Source organism: Neomonachus schauinslandi, chromosome 6 (assembly GCF_002201575.2).
Source record: "Neomonachus schauinslandi chromosome 6, ASM220157v2, whole genome shotgun sequence".
Taxonomy (NCBI): Eukaryota; Metazoa; Chordata; class Mammalia; order Carnivora; family Phocidae; genus Neomonachus; species Neomonachus schauinslandi.
Window position 1 is genome coordinate 75143951 of NC_058408.1, and position 16888 is coordinate 75160838.

Genomic DNA, 16888 nt, shown 5'->3' on the forward strand with positions numbered 1-16888 from the left:
AAACTGCAGCGAGTTCTGCTTTTTAAATACATAACTCACAAAAACAGCTTCAAAAGCATTATTCACATCAACTGTTTTTAAGGCAAAATATATTTTAATGTTGTAAACAAAGGAGACTGGCTGTTTTGTAGATTCTGCGGGCTGTAGTGACCCAGTTATCTGGTCAAAGGGCTGTATGGATGAGAGGGACAGAGCGAGTTAAAGTTTAACTTTCAGGAATTGTAAACCAAACCTAAAGCCACTGAACCTTTGGAGTTTGATATGTTGATTAGAGCATAACCAGAGTGACACGTTGAATTCTCCATAATCAAGGAAACCTTTTCCGGGTGGGGATCTCTGATCACTCAGGTACAGTCCATGTGTTTTGCTTTTTCTTGCTTCAACTCTGTGAAACTGTGCAGTGTGGCTCAGTGGGAATGCAATGAGAAGAGCTTCTATCCTCTTCTATTAGAGAGCCTAATGCAGGGCACTTTCTGGCTGGTTTTTATACTAATGGAGCAACCTGAAAACAAGAGAATATATTGGAAGAATCATATAATCTCAGAATGAAATGGCAGCCATCTTCGGCTTCTTGATGTGATCAATTTCTGGGGCTAAAGAGTAGATTTACCGCCTTGGGTTCAAGAGCAGGGCTAATGTTTCTGAGAAGTTTATTTAGCAATGGCCAGATAGCTGGGAGCATTGTGGTTGACTGTATCCTGGTCCTAGGACCCCCTGGAAACATAAAAAATGTAATTAAAAGAGGAAAAGCATTAACATCACTGGCAGATTCTGACTTCTCTGTGTAGGTCGTAATTCCTATCATACCTTAGATTTCATATTTTCAACTCTCTCCTTCCCTCACCTTTGTCCTTCGCAACCACCCGAAACCAAAATCTAAAACACAAAAGCCCACAGAAAATAAACCCACCCAAAATCACCTTGGTGAATTCTTGCTATTTCATTTCCCAGGATCCTACTCACCAAAGGAATGCCTTAAGCTATTCACTTTTCATTCTAGCAAAGAAAAAAAGAAAAGAAAACAAAAACAGACATGGAAAATGACTGGCTTTGAATGTGTTAAATCTCAACCTTGGGGATAGCTAATTATTAGATCTTTTTCTTGGGTTGGTTTGGGCAACCGTGCTGCTGTGGATATATTTTTCACATGATCATTTTGTTCACTCCAGAAAGATGATTCACAACCAAAATACGCTACGACTGTATCTTAAGGAAGGTGTCAGAGCACTTAACAGGAACATCCATTCCTACCAAAAATCTCTTAAACTCTGATTGAAATACTTTTGTTCCATGATTATGAAAACGAATTCCAAGGAGAATGGGCTCAAAGTTAAACAAGTGTATTTACGGTAGGACTGTTCAGATGTGTATTGTGTATCTTCAAGAAGGTGAGGAAAACAGTATTATTTGTGCACTGTGCAGGTTTAGTGTTTTGCAAAATATACACTGACAAGCTCAACTTTTGTTAGAATTTAGAAGCTTCAAAGGTGTGTTGGTCTGGTCTGAAATATCCTTTATGATAATGTGCTGAGGCATATACAGTAGGAACATAAGTCCGGAGATAACAGTGCTTACTAGAATAAGAGCATTTACTTGTTAAAGGGCCAAGGCCTTCCCCTGCTAAATACAGAATAATAGACAAATGACTTATTGGTTCATATTTCAGGGCCATATTTTCTGGAATTATATTGATACTGCCCATTTGAGACAATTCTCACATTTTGCTGTTCCAATTTATTATTTGTCATGTGTAAGGGAAGGGGGAAGGGAATTGGGAAAAAGAAAGGAAAAAAAAAAACTTAGTGGGCAGGGCGCCTGGGTGGCTCAGATGGTTAAGCGACTGCCTTCGGCTCAGGTCATGATCCTGGAGTCCCAGCATCAAGTCCCACATCAGGCTCCCTGCTCGGCAGGGAGTCTGCTTCTCCCTCTGACCCTCCTCCCTCTCATGCTCTCTGTCTCTCATTCTCTCTCTCGCAAATAAATAAAATCTTAAAAAAAAATTTTTTTTAATAAAAAACAAAAAAAAAACCTTAGTGGGCAAATATGAATTGACAGGATGGATAGGAAAAATGCTGAATATTTATTTATTATTTTTAACTGGGCTAATAATACCAAGTTGTTTTGTGTCATTTCAAATATGACATTTCTTACACTTTATTCAGTGGACATTAATAATGTGGCTCAAAAAAGGTGACCCTGTTGTCAAGTTGAGGAAAGGTAGACACTTTAAAGCAGGTCTTGTTATTAGGTGGACAATACTAACAATGACAGATGTTGATTGAGCATTATATGGCCAAGTGTAGTCCTGAGCACTTTCCATGCATTCATCTATATTATTCTTAAACCAGTCCTATGAGGTAGATACTATTATAACATTTTACTAATGAGAAAATTGAGCAGGGATTAGTTACCTAGAAGGCTCCACATCACCCAGTTGGGAAGCAAAGAGCCAGATTCCCCAGCCAGGTGGTCTGACTCCGGAGCCCACACATGTCACCATCGTAACTGTCCTCACAGGGACTGAGGATTTACTGTGTGTGTAAATGTATGCACTTCTAAGCATCTAGGACTGAGATGTTTCATTTCCTCAGCTTCATTTATAACAGAACATCTTCCAGGAACATCTATTAACATGTGTCTGAAACGGGATTCCTCAGAACACAGTTTAAGAAAGAAAAAATCCCTTTTAGAGCTCCCATCCAGCATTCATAAAACCAGAACCAACTGAAATCACCACAACTGAAAACATCTGAGGGACCTGATGGCTTAGCTGTCTTCCATCAAACAGGACCATGCCTCTCTCAGAGACTTTCCAGATTAATTCTAGAAAGAACACCAGACTCATCTCCTGACAGAGCGTGGCTGAAAGGCAGGTTCCCAAACTCCTGAGCTGTGTGGCCTCAGGCACACTACTTAACTTCCCTGAATCTCAGATTCCTCGAGTGTGCCATGAATCCACCCTGCAGAATTCAGTGAAGATTAAATGAGATGACATAGCAAATTAGTTAAAGCATCATCCCTGGCACTTGGCAGGAATTCGGCAAAATTCTCTTCCCCTTCCCATTTCTCTATTTGTAATCATCTCCAAAAAAATATCCTGAAACTTTCCAAACTTACCCATTAGCTGCTCTTTGTCAAAACTCTACTGATACAATAATAATAAAAAAAAAACTCCACTGATATAGTAAATCAAAAACTACACGCAAATAATACAGTCCTGATTAGTCACAGGAGTAAACGTATTCTATTTATCCAGACAAAAAGACAAAACCTCTTATTTTCTTTTATTCTAAAAAGACAGCAGCAACAACAACAAAACATAGTATGCTTTTATTTTAGAGAATGTTGCTCAAGGAAACTCTTAGCTAAATGCCCAATGCCCTTTTCTCTGAAACCCATGGGGCAGCCTGCGGTGGTGGCTGTTCATTTCATCACACAGCCAGTCGATGTCACAAATCTGTTTCAATAACTGTCTTTTAAAATCCTGTCATCCCTCAGCAAGCTGGGGAGTACGCTGGGTACTGTTGCACAATTGTTGTCATTACCTGATGTGTCTCTAAATGACTCAATCAGTTTAAACAAGACGGTACTGATCGATGGAGGATAAACACCATTTGATCTTATTCATGGAAACAGTAACCAGGCTCCTGTAAAGTGCAGTTCTAACAGTTCCAACGCCCCCCGGGGAAAGCATCTGGAAAAGGAGAAGCACCATTGCAGTGACATTACCTATTAGAAATCTAAACACCATCTGCTTCTTGGCAGATACTGTAAGATGCAGGAAGTTCTTAACCAATGATTCCTGCTGATTGGATCAGGAGAGCTGATCTACCATTGGAGTGCATCCAACTCAATCCAACCAGAATCTCAGTCTTAAGAACTATGTAGAATCTTTAACTTAATAAATTAAGGTTTTTGTGTTGAATATTTTTGATTCATCCAAACCAAAAATTTAAATATTTCCTTTTATAATCATGGCTGCCTTGACTAAAATATGCTGGTACTTTGAGCTCCCTAATTTGATTTTTTTAAAAATAAACTTAGCTTCTTTTTTTCCTTATACGGATATGTATGTGCAATTTTATCTATGTAGGGTATTAGCGACCATGTGGAAAATATTTTCCAGGTTTGTTTCTTCCAGTAGGGCTCCGTCCCTGGTAATAGTAGGAGGAAGGGCATAATATGGACTAAGATAACCCCCTCTAGTCTGCAAGGGTATGCACAGTGTTCTGCCCCCAGGAACAATATGGCTAAGAGAATTTGCACATGACAATCTGGCCAGATGGAACGACTAAGTGAGCAAACTGGTTTGCAGTTCTATAAAATCCCAATTTCAGTGATGTAGTAATGTCTCCCCTTCTTCCAGTAGTTAAAAATGATCATTGTTTGGGGGATGCCCAACTGATTCAAAGAACACTACACTTAACACAGGAGAATTAACTACTGTTAATACCTTATTTCTATAGGATATTCTAGTTTACAAAGCATTTTAGACAGAAGCATCTAGACTTTTTAAAAAAGATTTATTTATTTGAGAGAGAAAGAGCATGAGCAGGAGAGGCAGAGGGAGGATCTGAAGCAGACTCCGCATTGAGTGCAGAGCCCAACGCAGGGCTCAATCTCCTGACCCTGAGATCATGACCTGAGCCAAAATCAAAAGTCAGACACTTAACCGACTGCACCACTCAGGTGCCCCTAGACTTTTTTAATGCCAAATTTCTTCATGGTCAATTCAGCATGCCTACTTTCTTCAAGGTAGCTCAGTCATTATGGCTCATTCCAGTTGTGCAAAGCTCTTAACCGCAAGATGCTCACGCAGAGTCTAGAAGCCCAGCTGGGCTCACGCAGCAGAGGGCGGATTACGTAGGGAGTTTCACCTACTGTACTGGACATAACTGCCCCAGTGATGAGTAACTAAGAGGTTAGATGAAACTAGGAAGAGAGAGGGTGCCTGGGTGGCTCAGTTGTTAAGCGTGTGCCTTCAGCTCAGATCATGACCCCAGGGTCTTGGGATCAAGCCCCGCATCGGGCTCCCTGCTCAGCGGGAAGCCTGCTTCTCCCTCTCCCACTCCCCCTGCTTGTGTTCCCTCTCTTGCTGTGTCTCTCTCTGTCAAATAAATGATAAAATCTTAAAAAAACAAAACTAGAAAGGGAGGATGAGAATCCCCGTGGAAGGTGAGAGGAAAACTCGCCCCATAGGAATCCCAGAAGGAAAGGATCCTACAAAGATTTCGAGCATGGCACGTGAAAGAAGTGAAGGGAGGGATGCTGGACTATCTCCCGGAACACTGGCTGGGCGTTTGCAGGGTTTTGGGTATCAAGGCAATTTTCTTTCCTTCCTCTCAATTCACCTTTACATTCTTCTATCCAGCTTTTCTGTTAGGATTGCGTTTAGTGCTCATCTTTCCAGCTCGGGGCTTCTGCATGAAGTTAATTGGCTTCTTAGATTTGTTTAAACCCTAATCCCTCTGGTTACTTTCCGTGGCAGTCAGAGGTCAGATGCTAGTACCATGCAGCGGAAGTCTGTGTTGGCACATGGAAATGACCAGGTCAGGAATCCTCTTGCCTGAAGACACCCCGCAGTGCCTCACAATGCAGGCAGTGACTGCCCACTGGTTAGAATCAGCACCCTATGATGATGATGATGATAATGAAATGAGTAATAGCTCTTCCGTGCTGACATAGCTCCTGCCACAGCAGGGCTTGGAGCTTCACTCCTTCAACCCTGTGGGGTTCTGTGGAGTGGGTGCTATTGCTATAAAGAGGTCAAGTCTTAGGACCATGGAGAAACTTGCACACGGTCACATGGCTAAAAAGTGGCGGAGACAGGAGTGAACACCAACAGTCTGGCACATACCGCTCTGCAGACAGGGTGTGAATAGAGCATAGAGAAGCACTGAATCTTGGAACTGGAACTAAATTTTGAGGTCCTTTATTGGACAGAGAAGAGCTAAATGAGTTTCCCAAGGATAAAAGACAGTTTTTTTTTTTGTTAGGGTAAGAACCCAAGTGTAGACCCCCAGCCCTCAGTAATTGCCCTGAATGACTTGGCTTCCTAACACCTAAATTCTGCTAGGGTCTGAAGACACAGCACCTCGCACCTGGAGGCCACACCCTTTTCCCCCAGGGAAAGAAAAATTGGGCTGCTAGGTCTATAAATGCTCAGGGAGTCCCATATTTAAACTGCCCTAATTTGGAGCTTTAAATGGAGACCCAGATGTTCCCAAATAGCAGCTCCACTGGCCTCAATGGAATTATTCATTTAGGATAATAAGAGTATGCTTCCAGAAGTTCCTTGTTAACATACACATTAGTTGGGAGACAGGGTATGAGTGATAGGGACACTTTGAAGTACTGACATTCAGGAACACATTAGCCTAAAATCACTTAGCAAATTAACTAGCCTGGCAAAGCCATTCCAAGAAGAGCATTTAGGACATGTAAGTTGTGATGGTAGGGAAGAGAAGAGGGAGAAGAGAAATGGCCAAGGATAGAGGTGTTCTAGGGAACAAGAAGAAAATTTAAGGTATTTGAATGACCGCTATTTGTCTGATCTTTGAGGAAGAATTTACTTATTAATTTTGAATGATTATTAAAGATATTTGAGCATCACAATTACCAGATTCCTCCATGTTTCTCCCTCACTATAGAACAGGTAGTTAAGACAGGTGCACTGGCCAGAATTGGAATCATCCAAGAATGCTAGTACCTGGCGCTTTAGGATATTTTAAGACAGGAGAAAAACCTATAAAGTCTAGAAACTCTTATTCTCACTTGCCTTTCAAAACAAGCTATAATGTCAAATACTTCCTATAATTTAGTATCTCAGTATTGCAAAGGATCCCCTAAAGCACAGTGATCTAAAGGATGGATTCATAGCATGGCATATGGTAAAGAGAAGACATTTGCACTGCTAAAGAAGGAGGGTCCAGACCCAGAATGCCTGGGCTTGAATCCTGGCCCCACCACTTCCTAGCTATGTGACCTTCAGCAAATTATTGAACTTCTCTGAGCCTGTTTCCTCTTCCATAAAATCAAGGTTACTTTGTGCATTGGATCAGAAATTATACATAAAGTGCTTAGAACAATAGCACGCAAGTGTGCACAAACCTTAGCTAATGCAGCTCTAACAGTCATCTCATTCCTGTGTTGCTTTCCTAGAAGAACATGGCTAGAAACAGAGAGAGGCTATGAGGTGAACATGTAGAAAATTGGAGGTCAGGTGGCTGAGAAATAACTCTCCCCTGCACTGGCCCGTGGAGCAAGTTATGGACAATTTCTCTCTGACACTGTTGCAGTTTTTCCGAGACAGAGATGTTCTCCATCACAGGCAGGGGCTCCTAACTAAGTCAGTATAAAATGATTAGAAGGAACCTGGGTCATTAGCAAGGTAGCAGAATAGAAATCTGGATCTTCACACCAGAGGGCAAGCCTCTTGGCCTGTGTTATTTTCATGATTACAACAAAGAACCCATCAGGACTCGAAGCCACTTACAAAGATGCAGATTGAAGAATAGCAGGATTATTAGCATGACAAAAACGCAGGCATGAGATAATACAACCTGTCCCCAAATCAGTCCCCTGCACAAGCAGGACAGCAGACCTCAGAAGAGAAAATTATGGGGGGAGGGGCAAAGTGGAGCATCAGGCCTGAGGAGGAAGGGGTTGGGAATTGGAGTCTACCTCAAGGGGAGTGGCTGGATGGAAGGGCAGGAAGGAGATCCCTTGGGATTACCGCATTAATCTGTCCACCAGGACTGACTGAGGGACCCCTTGCTCGAGTTCAGCATTATTCTAGACGCTGTGTTAGATACAAAGATGTATTGCACTTTTGTCCCTAACTTCAATGGGCCCATGAAGGGTTCCCCAAGGGCCCCATCGCAGTCTTAGGATATTTAACCTCTCCCTTCCTTCTCCAAACTCTCTTACTTCGCTGGAAAATCAATTCTATTTACTATGCTACATTGAGGGTTCCTGAAAGGCAAAAAAGGTATCCTATTTCTTTTTCAATGCACAGACCTAACACATTGCTCTGCATATAACAGATTCACCCTATTGTTTGCTGAATAACAGAGCCACCTAACTGGGGAGAGCAGGACAGGAGGTAGAAGAGGCCAAGAAAAACAGCACTGAGTGCCCTATATCCTACTCTGTGCTATGTACTTGTCATATCTCTTTGTATTACTATGGCAACACTATGAGGCAGGCATCATGATCCCTAATTTCAAAAAGAAGAAGCTGGGATCTGGGTAAACAACTTGATCCAAGTTTATGAAGTTCTTAAGGGTAGAGCTTCAACATTGGAATCTGAGTCAGTCTGAATCCATGATCCCATGGTATGTCTACTGGGCCACCCTCCCCACTTGGAAATCAAGAATGAACAACAAAGGGCAAAATACTGTGTGTTTTATCATGTGGTGACACTAGAAAATTAGGACAGAGAGAACCAAGCCTGGAGTAGTCAGAGAGGCTGTATGAAATGTCCACTCAGTCCAGCAAATATGTATGATGAAGTGTCTACTAAGTGCCGGGCTCGGTGGAGGGGCTGGAAATAAAAAGATGAGTGCCTGTCCTTGGGCAGGGGATGGTCCTCCCTCTCTTCATTTTCTCACCTGTCCCTACACTAGTCCTTCTGCCTCTATATATTCTCAGCAACACTCAAGGCATCGCCTTCCTAAAGTGCACAGGTGAACCTGTTAGCGTTCTGTGCTGACTTCGTAATAAAGCAAGGACACTCCATCATGCATTCAGCATCCCATCCATACTCAACTCCCCCACCACCCAGGCTGTCTTCACTTCTACCTCTGTCCTCTAGAGTCCCCATCTCCCTTCTTCTCCTGATTCTTAGGCTTCTGGACTAGTCTGAGTAGAGAGAAGCTATCCACTGGAAGTTGATATAAAGTTGGGTACGTTTGATAGGTGATGACATTGGTTGACAGGGTTGTAGAATATGGAGCCATGGAAAGTCTTCGAATAGAAAGTAACATAATAAAATGGTCAAGAAAATTAACGAGTGTTACGCAGAGGATGTTAGAGTTAGAAAAAAAGGCCAGAGGTCAAGGTAAGACAACAATCCAGGTATGAAATGATGGTTGCATACATGATAATTAATGGCTGTGGGAATTCAAAAGAAAGGCAAAGTATCAGAACTCAGTGGCAGACTAGACATAAAGAGAAAGAACTTATAAGGACAATTTATGCCAAGGCATGAAAATTAGCATAAAATCAGAACTTCCATAATCCAGTTTCTTGAAAGGGAACATAAGGCTGCCTTTCATTATGAGTGTCAGATCACCTCAGGGGTACTGTACTATAGAGCTTTAGATAGCTGGATTTTTGTAAGCTCCACTCAAGGATCAAACATATTTTATTAATTAGTGGTTGGCAGTCTTGGTGAGAATTGAGTGTTCAACCTAATTTTTCCAAATTGGTCTGAGGAGACCAGATGCAGCAATTAAGTTCAAAAGGACAATCTCCACTAGAAAAAAAGAGACATAATAACACGAATCCAAGGATGAATGAAATACAGCACTCATAGCTCATCAAGCCCCTGTAATCTGCCACACAAATAATTGGTCCCAGGGCTATTGAATAAACATCTGCTTTTAGACTGAGAAACATCTACATGGCATGCTGTGATTACCACTTTCCCAATTTGTAAGTCAACTTAGAAATTAAACATAGATGCAAAGACATTCTGTTCTTCTTAAGCTATGCCATCCTAGAATTTCTAACCTCTGCCAATTCTCTTTCCCAGGGATCCTTAAGAGAGTGGGACATGGTGGGAAGAGTTGGGTATCATTACTAAGTGAAGAGAACACAACAGCCATCTGTAGCCTGATCTTACAGTTACTGGGCACATGACCACCCTGAAGCCATTTATGTATACGTATTAGCCAGGGTTCTCCAGAGAAACAGAACTGGTATTCCAATCAGTACATATACAAAAATGGTTCTGTTGTTGTCATTGTTCTAGTACCTGTAAGATACCAGTACTAGTGACTAGCACCTCTCAGATATATCTATCTGTCCATCTAAAGGGATTTATTGTAAGTGGTTGGCTTGCATGATTATGGAGACTGAGAAGCCCCAAACCCTGAAGTTGGCAAGCTGGAGACCCAGGCCAGACGATGTGTATTTCCAGCCTGAAGCCAGCAGGCATGAGACGCAAGGGCCAGTGTTTCAGTAAAAGTCCAAAGTCCAGAAAAGATGGATGTCCCTGGGAAGGCAGAGTTCTCTCTCACTCAACGTTTTTGTTCTCTTCTGGTCTTCAGTGGATTGGATGAGATCCAACCACATTTGGAGAAGAAAATTTGCCCTACTCAGTCTATCTTTAATCTCATCCAGAAAGACATTTACAGACATACCCAGAATAATATTTGGCCAAATGTCTAAGCACACTGTGGCCCCGTCCAGTTGACACATAAAATTAGCCATCAGGGGGCGCCTGGGTGGCTCAGTTGGTTAAGTGACTGCCTTTGGCTCAGGTCATGATCCTGGAGTCCCTGGATCGAGTCCCGCATCGGGCTCCCTGCTCGGCAGGGAACCTGCTTCTCCCTCTGACCCTCCCCCCTCTCATGGCTCTCTCTCTCTCATTCTCTCTGTCTCAAATAAATAAATAAAATCTTAAAAAAAAAATTAGCCATCAGAGTAGAACCTTAATGGGGTATAGAGTTCATAAGTTGTCTGATTGTAAAGCTCTGCATTTCTTCCCCACCACCCACTCCACCCTCCAACACATGCAGTTTCCACCTGCTGTTAATGATTTCCCAAATTATTTTTGGATTAAAAAAACGTGTTCATCTCTCGATCTGCAGTGTTACCAACAACTGGTCACTTATGAGGGTGTTTCAGAGTTTCTGATCATCTTATTCAAGCTGAGCTGAGGCTGAAGGATTTGGAAAGGAGTTTGTGGGGTCAGAGCCAGCGACAAAAGGAAAGGGGTGTATGGAGAGGTCTCCCGTGTGATATCGTGCTACCAACACTAGCTGCCAGGAGTTGGGTCACACCCGTGTGTATATACACATTCATGTCCACACACACATGCTTGGGAGTTCAGACATATATACACCCATATAACTACATCCTCCCAGAGGGAGCAGCTTGAGTTTGTCTCAGCCAGGGAGACTGTGGAAAGAAGCATGGGAATGAGGCCCAGCAAGTCACAGTGGGAATATAAACAACTTACTGGTCAGTGCTCATAGAAAAAGAGTTGAAAACAAATCACACTTGAGCCAGAAGCTAGTAAGAATGTGATTTTTTTTTTTTTTTGGCATTTCTAAACACTAGCATTAGGAAAACATTTATTCATTAGGAATGATGAAAATGTAAACAATTATTAGAGAAAATATGGAATCATCCCCCCTTTTCTCCTATCATCTAGTGTCTACCTTTCTTTCATAGGCTTTTTTTTTCTCTTTAATACAATGTTCTTTACATGATATCTATCCCGTCTCTTTAGCAGGTGGGATAAATTCAATTACTGTTCATTGTTTTGTTTTGACATTTAACACATATAGACTCGAGCTTCATTCAGCAGTTCTCAACTCAGCTGCCAATCAGTACCACTTTGGAGGCTTACAACTAACCATTTCCAGGCCCCTCTCCCAGACCAGGTGAATCTGAATCCCTCTAGGGTGGGGAGGATGCTGCCCCAGTGCAAGTGATTATTATGTAAAGCCAGGCAGGGAGTCTGCTCTTTCTCCATAGCTCCTGCATCTCTTATCTGCTGTCAGCTCGTTTTGACAAAAGCTATTCTTAAATGATTTTATTTTTAGTGCCAGTTTGGAGTATGCTGTATAGTGGTACAATATTTTAAGGATAGGGCCCTGCTTAGCAAGTTATGGCAAGTCACGATTAAGGAATTCATTCAAACTGGACACATCCTCTGAGCAGAAGATTACAGTAAAGTTGTTTTTTGGAGCATGATAAGGGGTGCCTGGGTGGCTCAGTTGGTTAAGCGTCTGCCTTTGGATCAGGTCATAATCCCTGGGTCCAGGGATCAAGCCCTGCTTGTGGCGGGTGGGGGGGGTGGGTCCCCACTCAGCAGGGAGTCTGCTTGTCCTTCTGCCCCTCCCACCCACATACCCCCACTCGTGCTCACGCACGTGTTCCCTCTAATAAATAAAATCTTCTAAAAAAATTCAGGAGGGGGAGATTTAACAGAGTGAATATGACTTGCTAAAATCCAGGAATGCTTGCAGTTAAATCTGAAAGTTCTATTTTGACAAAGCATGTGTAGGTTAATGATTTCTCGCCTGCATTTCCTTGTGTAATTTACAGTTTCAAGCTAAATCCCAAGGATTTAATGGTTTCTTGTTGATAATTTAAAGGGCATTTTAAGCAAATAAATGTGAAATGTCTTTTGAAGCAGATCAAATGTTCCTACTCTATTCTATCTACTTCAGAATATGCTAAAAAGTGGGAGGTATTCCCATTGGAACACAAATTATGCAGTTTTAAATACAGTTTTTAAATGAAAATATATGATTCTATTTGAAATTAACTTCCCCTCAAACAAAACAAAATGGATGTCTAGGTGTCAGGACTGTTTTGCAAGAATGATGATCTGTGCACCAGATGGACATGCTTAACTCTCCCAAGAGTTTGGGTAACTTTTTCTTTTCAAATGAGATTGTATCTGATTCCTGATTTTGAATTAGTACTTAAAAAAATAAAAAGAAAAAAATTAGAAGGACACACCTCTCACTCCTTGCATGTTTGTGATGCTGAGATTTAGTCCAGGCGAGTGTGTGTATGTAGATAAGTATGTATATACATATCTGCCCAGACAAGGACACACACAAAAATTACAATACAGTCATTTGTCTATTATACGTCTGCTTGTTCCTTTTTTCTGATAACTTTAAGTCAGTAGTTCCAACGGAATTTTGTCTGGTATAGTTTTATTTTCTCCATAGATATTTTTACAACAGTGCAATTTCCCTAGTGTCTTAGGTTTTGCTATTTTAAGTTACTCTATCTAGGACTTCAAATGACTCCAAATAAGATGGTATATAGATTTTTTTTAAGATTTTATTTATTTATTTAATTGACAGAGAGACAGCGAGAGAGGGAACACAAGAAGGGGGAGTGGGAGAGGGAGAAGCAGGCTTCCCGAGGAGCAGGCAGCCCGATGCGGGGCTCGATCCCAGGACCCTGGGATCATGACCTGAGCCGAAGGCAGATGCTTAACGACTGAGCCACCCAGGCGCCCCTAAGATGGTATACAGATTTAAACATCAACAAACAGTCATAAAAGTATCACCTGGCCCAAAGCATCTTTGCAAAAACCACCATTTCTTGACAAAATTGCATCTATCAGCATTGCTCCTCTACAGCTGTTAACACCTTGTCTTAAAAGTAGGCTATACCTTTCAGGTGGAATCAGCAACCTCGTTAGTCAGGGCTGTCACCAAGGGAGGAGAGAGAACAAAGTCAAGGATTAAAGAGAGTAAGAGATGGGCGCCTGGGTGGCTCAGTTGGTTAAGCGACTGCCTTCGGCTCAGGTCATGATCCTGGAGTCCCTGGATCGAGTCCCGCATCGGGCTCCCTGCTCAGCAGGGAGTCTGCTTCTCCCTCTGACCCTCCCCCTCTCATGTGCTCTCTCTCTCTCTCATTCTCTCTCTCAAATAAATTTAAAAATCTTAAAAAAAAAAAGAATTTAATAAATAAATAGAGTAAGAGATAGGAAAAGGAAAAGAGGAACTCTATGGACATTTGAAGGTGGAGGCAGAGGGACACAGAGAAGACCCCACCCCCAAAGTTGTTGTGTGTGGTGCCTACTGGAAGTCCTGTGTGGGTTAGCCATCAATGCCCCACATCAGGTGTCTGGCCCATAGCTGGCGCCCTCCTCTCTGGCTATCTACAATCCAGAAGAGCTAAATGTCAAGGAGAAGAACGAACCAATGCTTTAAACTTAAGAATAGAAATTAACATGGAATCCAAGTCACATCCTGCCAATGATACATCACCTGGTCTTCTCTGAAGGCTCCACATTCTGCCAAGGAGCATGAGGAATGAGGTTTCAGGGGGGTATGACCAAGTGCAGAGCAGAGAGCTGGCAATGACCATGTATCCATTTTGGACCATGTCCAAGGGGTCCGGTCCTGAATGTGTCCAGGTGAACCATCACACAGTCTACCCTCAGCACTACTCAGATGATAACAGCTCATTTTCTTTCCAGCAAAGAGGCTAAGTTACCATAGTGCTTTAGATGACCAAAACCATTTGTCCCTATGGAAGAAGACACAAACTCACAGTAACCGCCTCATCAGTTTCCTCATGGTGTCATGGGGTTCCTCACAGAAACTCTTTAAGAGAAGCTGGATAGATATCTCCCTATTCCTTCTGCACCATTCACCTATTTTTGAATATAGTAATGAGGAGCACAGACTCTGGCCCGAGTACCTGGATTCAAATTATGGGTCTGCCACTTGTTACCTGGGTGACCTTGGACAGACACATTAACCAACCCCCTTCACTTTATTTATTACCTGCATCATATGAATGATAATACCTACCCCATTGAGTTTTTATGAGGATTAAATGAATTTGGTTTAAAGTTTCTGGAATATAGCATATAATAAGTGTTCAGGAAAGATTAGCTCTGTTTATTATTTGATATCTTTTCAAATTTTGCTATGTAATAGGCAAAGCCAAGGTATCTTGGGTTTTTTGTTTTAACTTACATTTTCTGATCTGATGACTATATTTAAATAAGTTTACAAACTTTTTTTTCTGTGAATTGACGGCTTGTGCCCTTTGCTTATTTGTCCACTGATGTGGGCAAATCATTATTCAATCAATTTTCATTATTGATCTAAAAGTACTCTTTGTATATTACAGATACTGATTGTTAGTCTATTATATAAAAATAGCAATCATTTTCTTCCTGTCAGTGGCTTCCTTTTAACTTTTATTGTACCATTACAGATATTTATAATTTTTTTTAAGATTTATTTGAGAGAGCATGCGCGTGATGGGGGAGGAGGAGCAGAGGGAGAAGGAGAGAGGGAGAATCCGAGGCAGACTCCCTGCTGAGCACAGAGCCTGAGACCTGGCTCCATGGGGGCTGGATCTCATGACCCTGAGATCATGACCTGAGCTGAAACCAAGAGTCAGATGCTTAGCTGACTGTGCCACCCAGGCGCCCCAAATCTGTTAGTCTTTTCATTTGTGGTGGTTGATATGCCTGGTTAGAAAGCCCTTCTGCATCACAAGATTATTAAAAAAAACATTTTTTTTAATAAAAAAAAAACCGTTCCCCCATCTTTTCTTCCAGTAGTTATACAGTGTTTTTAAAGATTTTTTCATTAATCCACTTACAATTTTGGTATATGCTGTGATATGGTAGGCCAGCTTTTTTCTCAAAGTGTCTGTGATCTATCCTTTGAAATAACACCTATCGGCAAACTCCAACATAAACAAAAGTATAGGTCTAGACTTTTTTTCTTTCCATTAATCTATTTGTCTATTCCTACATCTGTTTTAATTTTAACTTTTAATGAGTCCAGTTCCCAGGAATGTTATACACTCAGTACATGCTGTGGTTATTTCCTGAATGTTTTTCCTGCCAGGTGAACTTTAGACCCAATATGTCAAATTTAAAAATAATTTTATTGAGATTTAAATTGGTTTGCCTTAGATTAATAATATGGGAAGAACAGATACTTTTCAATAATGACACTTCCATGTATCCAGGCCTTACATCCTTCAATATAATTTTATCATTTTCTTTGTAGAGTTTGGATACTTCACATTACGTTTATTCTTACGAGTTTTGTTCATATTGTTCAGATCTTCTTGTTTCATTTGCCATTTCTGTTTCAATGACAAACTTGTTTTTACTGTTCTTGTAGTATTCCTTTATTCTAATTGTTCTGCACAGTTGATTTGTCTTTAATGAGAATGAATGATTGCTGTACTTCCCTATTAAGTATATTTGCTGTGTGTTTCTAATGTTCTTCATCAATTTAAAGATGTTTTATTCTATTACTAACTTAACAAGGTTTTTTTCCCCTAAACCAATAGTGGGTGTTGAATTTTATTAAGTGCCAGTTTTAATTTACTGGAATGATTGTGTTTTTTCTTCCTTGTCACTGAAATGAACAGAATCCCTAAAATTGAATGATCTTTGTATTTTGGTGATAAATGCATTGTGTTTATTGTATATTAGTATTTTGAGCTTTGCTGTAGTTTATATCTAGACTTATATGTGATATTGGGGTCTATAGTTTTCTATTTTGTGATATATTTGTCTGGCTTTGTATCAGATATATGAAATTGACAGATTTAGTACAAGTTTTCCATTATTTTGTATGCTTCAAAAGCTTTATATAATAATTATTTGTTTCTTAAATGATTTGTAAAACTTGCCCAATAAAACCATCCAGACCTTGTGTTATTTAGGAAGAAAGACAGTGAGTTCATTACAAATGTGTGGTTCTTAGCTTATTCAAATTTTTATTTCACCCTCGAGTTTTCTAGGTAACTGATCATTGCATCCGTCCGTATTTGTCAATATATTGATAAAAGTATCAAGAGTCAAGAGTATCTCATCTGTGGTTATATCCATTTTTCCCACCTGTTTTTTAAAATAGATTTCTCCTTTTTACTTTGTCAAGGTGGCCAGAGGTGCTAACTTACCAGTCTTTCAATCAGCTCTCACATTTATCAAGTCTACAGATTTTTCTGTCTTACTGATTTACTTTTGATTCCTTCTGATTTCATTACATCTACTTTGTTCTGTTCCTGGCCTCTTTAGCTGGACTTTTGTCGTAATTTTCAGTATTCTTTTTGTTTGTTTGTTTTAATTAATTTATTTATTCTTATGTTAATCCCCATACATTACATCATTAGTTTTAGATGAAGTGTTCCATGATTCATT

At 40.8% G+C, this 16888-nt stretch overlaps 1 protein-coding gene across 1 annotated transcript in view; it reads left to right on the forward strand.

The window, feature by feature from the left end:
- Positions 1 to 263: 263 nt before the first annotated feature.
- Positions 264 to 16888, forward strand: part of A1CF (APOBEC1 complementation factor) — an 83361-nt gene continuing 66736 nt past the window's right edge. Inside the window, exon 1 of the mRNA XM_021696220.2 lies at positions 264 to 348. The gene's annotated coding sequence lies outside the window, so the exon portion shown is untranslated. The remainder of the gene's footprint in view (positions 349 to 16888) is intronic.